Genomic DNA, 8,676 nt, shown 5'->3' on the forward strand with positions numbered 1-8,676 from the left:
GTTTTATTGGTCCATGAATATTAATTTATCCACTTGGCCGTAGTGAATAATAAATTACCCAACCCAAATAATTAATTAAATGATTGTAAAGGATGTCGTATAAACGTCACTAAATAGGACATCCATCACCATTTTATTATTATTTAGATTAATTAATTTGAAGATAGGTTCGACAGGCTCCCATGAGTTGTCGCTCAATTTTAGACAATACCCCCCATCTATTAATTGTCCATGGTCCAAAGTCCACAGGTGTCGGTCTTTTGTCCATACCCTAATTATGGTAAAAAAATCCAATTACCCCATCTTAATATTTAGCCTAACATCACGATTACTTCAATTTAAATAAGCATAATAATGACTTAGCTACTAGACATTAATTTAAAAAGGAAGAACATAGCTTACAGTGGTGATTAATCGCGTAGCGTTACACGGACAGAGTTCCTACTTTAAAACCCGTAAAACATTTCTTACAATAACCCAATTATTAATAATCTTAAATTAAACTTAATATTATAAATATAAATATAAATTACATAAGAAATAAAGAAGATTGGAAAAAGGTGTATCTAAATCATCGATTTAGATGGCCTTTTATAGGCAAATGATAAATTGAAATTTTCACTTATGACCCCTGAACTATGCTCAATTAACAACTTTTTATTATTTAATATTATTCTTATTATGAATTATTTAAATATTATATTATATTCTTGTGCATAGTTGACTTGTACTTTCAGCTCCGTTGCGTCGAGCGTTGAAAGTTGGTTCATGCCTCGGTTCTGGATTTTCGAACGCTCTTTCGTACTATTTTATATCGTGTACTTTGTGTTTTGCGTCTTGTACTCTTGTCATTTTTAGACGTTTCTCATCAATAAATTGAACCACTTTAATTGTATCTTGTACTTTTTAGCTTTTCGGACCTTTGTGTCTTCAATTCGTCGAATCTGCCTTTTGTCTTCGCACTTATTTAATATAAACGAATATTACTTGAAAATAGAACAATTGCAACTGAAAACTTGTCTTTCCTGAGGGATAATGCTATGAAATATATGTTCATTTTTAGCATTATCAGTACTTCAGAGCAGAATGGTCCGTAAAACTATAGTCTTAGACAAGACTAAGTAGGACCTGAACTTATCAAAAGAAAAGACCACCGCAAGGAGCACCTTTTCAGTGGTAGTATAATTCAATTGTGCTCCCTGCAAAGTCTTGCTTGCATAGTAGATGGATCGGAAATGTTTCTCGACCCTTTGACCCAAAACAGAGCCAACAGCAAAATCGGAAGCATCGCACATAAGTTCGAATGGAAGGGACCAATTCGGAGCAATTATGATTAGTGCATTGATCAGTTTCTCCTTATGAAGATCGAATGCCTTTTGGCACTCGTCAGAGAAATTCCAAGGCGTGTCCTTTTCGAGGAGTTTGTTCATCGGGTTAGCAATTTTAGAAAAATCCTTAATAAATCGCCGGTAAAAACCGGCATGCCCGAGAAAACTCCGAACACCCTTAACATCGGTGGGAGGTGGAAGGTTCTTAATAGTCGTTACCTTCGCTGGATCCATCTCGATACCTTCCCTAGAAATCTTGTGCCCGAGAACTATGCCCCCTTGAACCATGAAATGGCACTTTTCCCAATTTAGCACAAGATTAGACTTTTCACACCGTTCCAACATCCGTTCTAAATTCAGAAGGCATGAAACCGAAAATCATCCATGAACACCTCCATGCAATCCTCTATCATATCGTAGAATATGGCTATCATGCACCTTTGAAATGTGGCCGGAGCATTGCAAAGGCCAAAGGGCATGCGTCGGTATGAAAATGTGCCATACGGGCACGTGAAAGTAGTTTTCTCCTGGTCCTCGGGCGAGATAGGAATTTGGAAATAGCCCGAAAAACCATCAAGAAAACAATAAAAGCTGTTTCCCGCTAACCTCTCTAGCATTTGATCCATGAAAGGTAACGGGAAGTGGTCTTTGCGTGTAGCGTCATTCAACTTTCGATAGTCAATACAAACACGCCACCCCGTGACAGTCCTAGTGGAAATTAACTCATTTTTATCATTGGTGGTAAGAGTCATACCACCTTTCTTAGGTACACAGTGTACCGGGCTAATCCAAGGACTGTCAGAGATCGGGTAAATCAGACCTGCATCGAGGAGCTTAATGATCTCTTTCTTCACGACATCTTGCATGTGTGGGTTCAACCTCCTTTGTCGTTGCACCACAGGTTTGGAGTTATCCTCCATTAGGATTTTATGGGTGCAATAGGAGGGACTAATACCCTTAATGTCGTGAATTTTCCACGCAATGGCCGGTTTATGGGCCTGCAGCATGGTTACAAGCTCAGTTTTCTGACCTGTAGTAAGAGAAGAAGAAATAATTACCGGAAGCTTAGACTCCTCCTGTAAATAAGCGTATTCCAAATGATCAGGAAGTGGCTTCAATTCTAACTCGGGAGGTTCTTCAATTGAATACTTGCTCCGGTAATCCGCATCGCGCTCGAGTTCCTTGAACTCCTCCTCAGTCGGCTCATAGCCGTTTTCCATCAAGGTGGTCAAAATATCCACCTCCTCAACCTGCAACTCTTCATCAATTTCAACCAATGAACACTCTCCTGAACCCTGTAACTCTGGGAATTCCTGCCATAACTCAGAGTGGACATTAACAGTGTTAAGAAAATAGCATACATCATCGGTGTACGCAGGGTATTTTAAAGTATGGTCGATTGAGAAAGTTGCATGCAAATTATCTATCCGAAAGGTCAACTGTTGGTCATATACATCAATGATACACCTAGCAGTATTTAAGAATGACCGACCCAAAATCAGTGGAATCCTATCATCCACTTCCATATCTAACACCACGAAATCGGCCGGAAAAATCAACGACCCGGTCTTAACTAACATATTCTCGATAATTCCACGAGGGAATTTAATAGAGCGGTCTGCTAGCTGAATAGCCATTCACATGGGTTTCAACTCCCCGGGGTCTAGCTTCAAATAAATAGAATAGGGCATTAAATTTATGCTAGCCCCCAAATCTGCCAACGCCCTCATACAATCCAAGTTACCCAGTAAACAAGGAATGGTAAAACTCCCAGGATCCTCAAGCTTCTCGGGAAGCTTGTTTGCAACTACCGCTAAGCATGCGGCATTCAACCTGACTGAAGACACATTCTCCAGCTTCTTCCTGTTAGTTAGAAAGTCCTTAAGAAACCTTACATACTTGGGCATACCTGCAATCACATCAATAAAAGGCAAATTAATGTTAACTTTTTTAATCAAGTCCATGAACTTGGACTTTTCTGCCTCCAACTTCTCCATTCTCTGCTTCCTCGGGAATGGGAGCGGTGGTTGATACTCTTTAACTACCGGTTTAGCAGCAACAGTTTCCGGTACCCTCACAACCTTCTCAATCACCTGTTCCGGCTCCTTATCCCCATCCGGTTCACTAACAATAACCGGCTCCCTATCCTTAACCAACGGCACTCGTAAATCATCCTCATCGGGCTTACTCGGTGAATCATATGCTAAACTACTGTGGGTAGTGATAGCATTAACGTGCCCATTCTTCGGGTTGTTATCGGTCTTACTCGGTAACTCCCCCGGTTTCCTCACATTATTTTGACTAGCAAGCTGACCAATTTGTTTCTCAAGATTCTGAATCGCTGCTTGTTGATTTCGAAACATTTGGTCATTCTTCTCATTGTTCTGAGTAACAGTAGTAACAAGCTGAGTTTGAGATAACACAAGCTTCTCGATCATAGCTTTAAGGTTGGACTTTTTCTCTTCGGCTTGGGGTTTCTGAAAATACCCGGGAGCTTGCTGTTGATATCCTCCACTAGAACCTGGCTGGAACCTCGAACCTTGATTACCTTGAGGATTATAGGGATTGTTGAAATTCCTATTAAACTGCGCACGTCCCTGAAACTGATTGTTGTTTTGTTGACTGATATAAGCAATCTCTTCCTTCTGATTCATAGTCAAACCTGCATCACAATCTTTTGCCAGATGCAATCCCCCACAATACTCACAATCCACCTTCATACCATGAATATCCTTATTTATCTTCTCCAAATTCTTACCAAAGGAATCCAACTTAGCACTTATAGACCCAAAATCGTCATATGCACCCTGGGTTTCGGTTCTCTTAACTAAAGCTGAATGGAATGACTCATGATCTTGATGCCATTCGTGAGAATAAGCAGCTTGCTTTTCAATTATCTCTAGCGCCTCTTCTTTTGTCTTATCCATTAACGTACCACCTGCTGCTTGATCAATAGTCTGACGAGTTGGGATATCACAACCCTTGTAGAAAATCTGGACCTTCTGTAAATCATTCAACCCGTGTTGCGGACATGAGTGTAACAAAGTAGTAAAACGGTCCCAAGCATCAAATAATGTCTCACTGCTCTTTTGTCTAAATTGTGAAATTTCTGCTTGAAGTCTAGCAGCTCGAGACGCAGGGAAAAACTTCGATAAAAACTTATCCTCCAAAGTCTCCCAAGAGGCAATCGTGCCCTCTGGTTGCTTATCTAACCATCTCTTGGCTTTTCCCTTAAGAGTCCAAGGGAAAAGCCTTGTCTTGATTGAATTATCGGCAACCTCATGCAACTTAAACAAATTGCAAACATCATTAAAATTACGAAGATGCTTGTTAGCATCCTCAGTATCCTTGCCATAAAATCGGCAATCAGAAGAAATCAAATTCAGGATCAGCCATGTAATTTGAAAAGGCTGAGTGATGTTCTGTTGAGTAATCGAGTTGCCTTGGCCCCCTCGTGTGGCCTTCAACTTTTGTGCCATAGTCTGAGGACGAGGTGGTTGTTCTTGGTCAGCCATATCTTCAGTCTCGAAAAGATCTAAGGAAATGTAAGATTCTTCTTCTCTGATTTCAGGTGGTGTATCGGGCACCACAGTCTCAGAACTACTTCCCAAATTAATTATATTAGCACTTGAAGAAAAAGATGAATCCACTGTAGACTGTTGTTCGTGACTTAACGCTCTGAATAACTCTCTTTCGGGTTCTGCAAATGGTTGAAGAATCGGAGAATTAGAAGAACATGTATGTGGCATGCACTACCTGTTTCCTGTGAAATCACAACTAACAACTGATTAAACGCACTGATTCAACTGCAAATAACGAAAAGAAATAATAAACTAAAACTAAACTAAACTAAGAACAATTAGGTAACAATCTTAATTTTCGACACAACTGTCCCCGGCAGCGGCGCCAAAAACTTGATGTGTAATATCGTGTCTATAATTTATATTGGAAAAATGCCGGTTAAATGATTACTACACACTAACGGGTAGTGTACCCGATCATGTAATAATATAAAATTGGTAATTCCGAAATCGTTCCAAGGACAGTTTTAACGTGAGAATTAAGATTGCAACTAATAAAGTAAACTAAGTTAATCTATGAAAATCGAAAGTACGAGATAGTTTGTTTTAGTGGCTATTTAACGATTAGTCAAATCAAAGATTGATTAAAAGTAAAAGACGATATTTTTGTATTTTTAAGTTTATAAAAATAAATGCTGACTCAACAAAAAGTAAAGATATTTGAATTCAATAGATAAAAGAATGTTCGCCTAGATCTCCTATTCGCAGTGTTGGATGATTTGTTATTAAGCACTAGTTCTATTTATCAATGCATGCAATTTCAAAGTCGGTTCACCCAGAGTTCTCTTTTAGCAAACACGTCAAACTAGGATTTATTGGCTTAGGGTTCCCTTTCACCAAAGACCTCTTTCGTTTGTGACTTAGTAACTAGCTAATTATAAGATTAAGATTTAATTGGTTACGCGTTCGCTCCACATAATTCACCCCTGTTTTGTTCAATCAATGTCACCCGGTTTACCCCCTTGGTCCTGTAAGCACCCAATCGGTTAAGACAAATCAATTGGAAATTAGATCACTAAATTGAAACAGGGTTCCCTTTGTTCAAACAAGATTCACTAATCAACCTAGTAACAATAATCAACACCCACAAGAATGGTTCTTAATCAAAACTCATAATTATCATGCATTAATTAATAAAACTACAAAGTATCATCCAAACACATGCAAATATTCAATCTAGACAAACATTAAAAGTTTAGCCAAAAATCCTGGCTAGAACAAAAATCACAATCAAAGTAATAGAAGAATTCATTGTTTTAAACAAAGAGATTAAGCTAATTAATGATTGAATCTTGAACGATAAACGAATCGAGACTTGTTTCCGGAATGATTGATGCCTTGGAATGACCTTGGAGTTCTCCAAAGATCACCAAAAATCGTCCAAAAGCTGCCACAATTCGTCTGGATGGAAGAATGCCTCATTAGGGTATTTTTCAGGCCTTTTATAACTGCCAAAATTACCTGAACCGACACACGGTCGCGCCGCAGCCTAAATTGTCGCGCCGCGACATATAACGTGAAATTTTACCCTCTTTAAACCAATTTCTGATCTGGAAACACGTGTAACATCGCGCCGCGGACGCATTTGTCGCGCCGCGACATAACACTGAAACTGGTTCCTTAGTCTATTTTGCACTCTTTCAATACTAATAATAACTTAAAAACCAAACTACCCCATATTTACTTAACATTTCCAACCCAGGAGCACCAATAATAATAATCAGTCAACAAAATGCCTCAAAAGCTTCAAAAACCGCATCTCTTCTACAAATAGCTCTTCAAACTAGAACATTCTCAATATTATCAAAATAAACACCAAATCGTATCCGAACGGACTAAATTATGATCGATATCGCTAAGGAAAACGTGTATAAAATATGCGATATCAACGCACTTTAAATATCGGGACACGTATACAATGTTTTGACATATCATATCGACGTCATCTATATATATTATTTGGAATAACCATAGACACTCTATATGCAGTAATGCTCAAGTTAGCTATACAGGGTTGAGGTTGATTCTAAAATAATGTATATACCTTGAGTTGTGATCGAGTCTGAGACATGTATACAATGGGTCATGATGCGTATTAATTAATTCGAATATTATATATTAAACTATATATGAATTATTAGACTACTAACAGTGGACTAATAACATTGGATAATTAAAATGAATTAAAATATTGATTATAACATATGAAACTAAATAATTCTTCAAGTTACCACTTGATTTCATCTTAAACCTCATTTATATCTTGACGATTACAATCTGCTTTCAAACCTTTCATAATTCTTGAAAACATCTCAATCGAGAGGATGAACCAACCGCACTTTATCTACGGAAGAAAAGATTGATGCATATAGTTATGCACCTGAAAACACTCGGAACTTGAGTAAACGTTTAACACATATCTGTGCTAGCTCCTTTGGCGATGTTATTACCAAAAATAACATTGCAATCCTTCTCCAAATTAGCCAATTTTGTCACAGCTCCAGCAAATCAACTTCAATTTTCATTCGGATTAACCTTATTATAACCTTGATATATAAATTTGCCTTTCATCATCGTTACCGGAGAACCGTTTATATTCCACCACATTAGCAATAAACTTACCAGCAACTTCATTACTCATTGGCTTAAGTCTCTCCGAAGAATCATTATATTTGTTCATTAAAATCCTATCCTATATTCATCCAAATCTTATAACGAGAATTACCATACTAGTTACCGGGAATTAGCAATCAGTATTTTGAATCTCACAACATTTCTACATCAACAGTTATATGTATACATATAACATTTATCTTTTAGAATTATGATCTTCCATTCTGAATTCCTGAAAAGCACTCTAGCTTACGAATCAGATCTCTGAGTTCTGAAAAAAAAAGCTGATGAAGCAACGAAAACTGAAGACTGTTTAAACAGTCAAAAGTTTGATAATAAAGAGCGACATACTGAAAGAGCTCAAAAGTTTTAATACTGGAGAACGAGTTGAGCAAACCATGAAGGAGGCTATGGGCAAATCACAAAGACTAAACCTGCCTTCAAAGAATTCAAATGATTCAGTATCTGCTGAAGACATTAACGAATACCTTGCTTCTGACTCCACACCTTTACGAATAAATCTTATTCATCATCCATCAACATTAGAAATTCTAAGATATCATCATATCTTTCTATATAAATATTCTCGATATTTCTGAAGATATTTTCATAACTATCCTTATCTGAAATCATTTATCTTTTCGCGATATCATTGTTACATCGGAAAGGAAACTATTTTAGTTTCTAAATTCTGAAAAATTAAAATTTAAAATATGAATATTATTGAAGTAGTGTTGGGAACTGAAGCATGAGTTAGTATAGTATAATGACATTTGATCAACGTGATTATATTACAGTAAGTCATGCTGAGTTTCTAATGGAACGTGATGATTCAAAGATCATAATATTATCATGTGCCATGTTACACGACTCTTACATTCTATCTAATCTATAGACATATCAAGAATATATTTTCTTGATAGTTCTATCTTTTCTCTTGAATTCTGGTAATTTAACCAATCAAGATCGTGCTATTACAATCTCACTCTTAGAACATTAGTCATGTTCATTCGAAACTTCATACTTATGAATTCTAGACCATTATTCGCTTGACTTAAATTCGAGAAGAGAAAACAAAAGTATAGAGCTCCAAAATATAAAGGAAACGAAGAGGGTGGATTTATAGTGAAATGTCAGACAAAGCAATCAAGACA

At 37.2% G+C, this 8,676-nt stretch overlaps 1 non-coding gene across 1 annotated transcript; it reads left to right on the forward strand.

Annotated features, from left to right (window-relative positions):
• Positions 1-4,343: 4,343 nt before the first annotated feature.
• LOC139903084 (small nucleolar RNA R71) lies at positions 4,344-4,450 on the forward strand. The gene has a single exon (XR_011777930.1). It is a non-coding gene; the product is annotated as a small nucleolar RNA R71 (small nucleolar RNA).
• Positions 4,451-8,676: the final 4,226 nt, after the last annotated feature.

Source organism: Rutidosis leptorrhynchoides, chromosome 3 (assembly GCF_046630445.1).
Source record: "Rutidosis leptorrhynchoides isolate AG116_Rl617_1_P2 chromosome 3, CSIRO_AGI_Rlap_v1, whole genome shotgun sequence".
NCBI classification, from domain to species: Eukaryota; Viridiplantae; Streptophyta; class Magnoliopsida; order Asterales; family Asteraceae; genus Rutidosis; species Rutidosis leptorrhynchoides.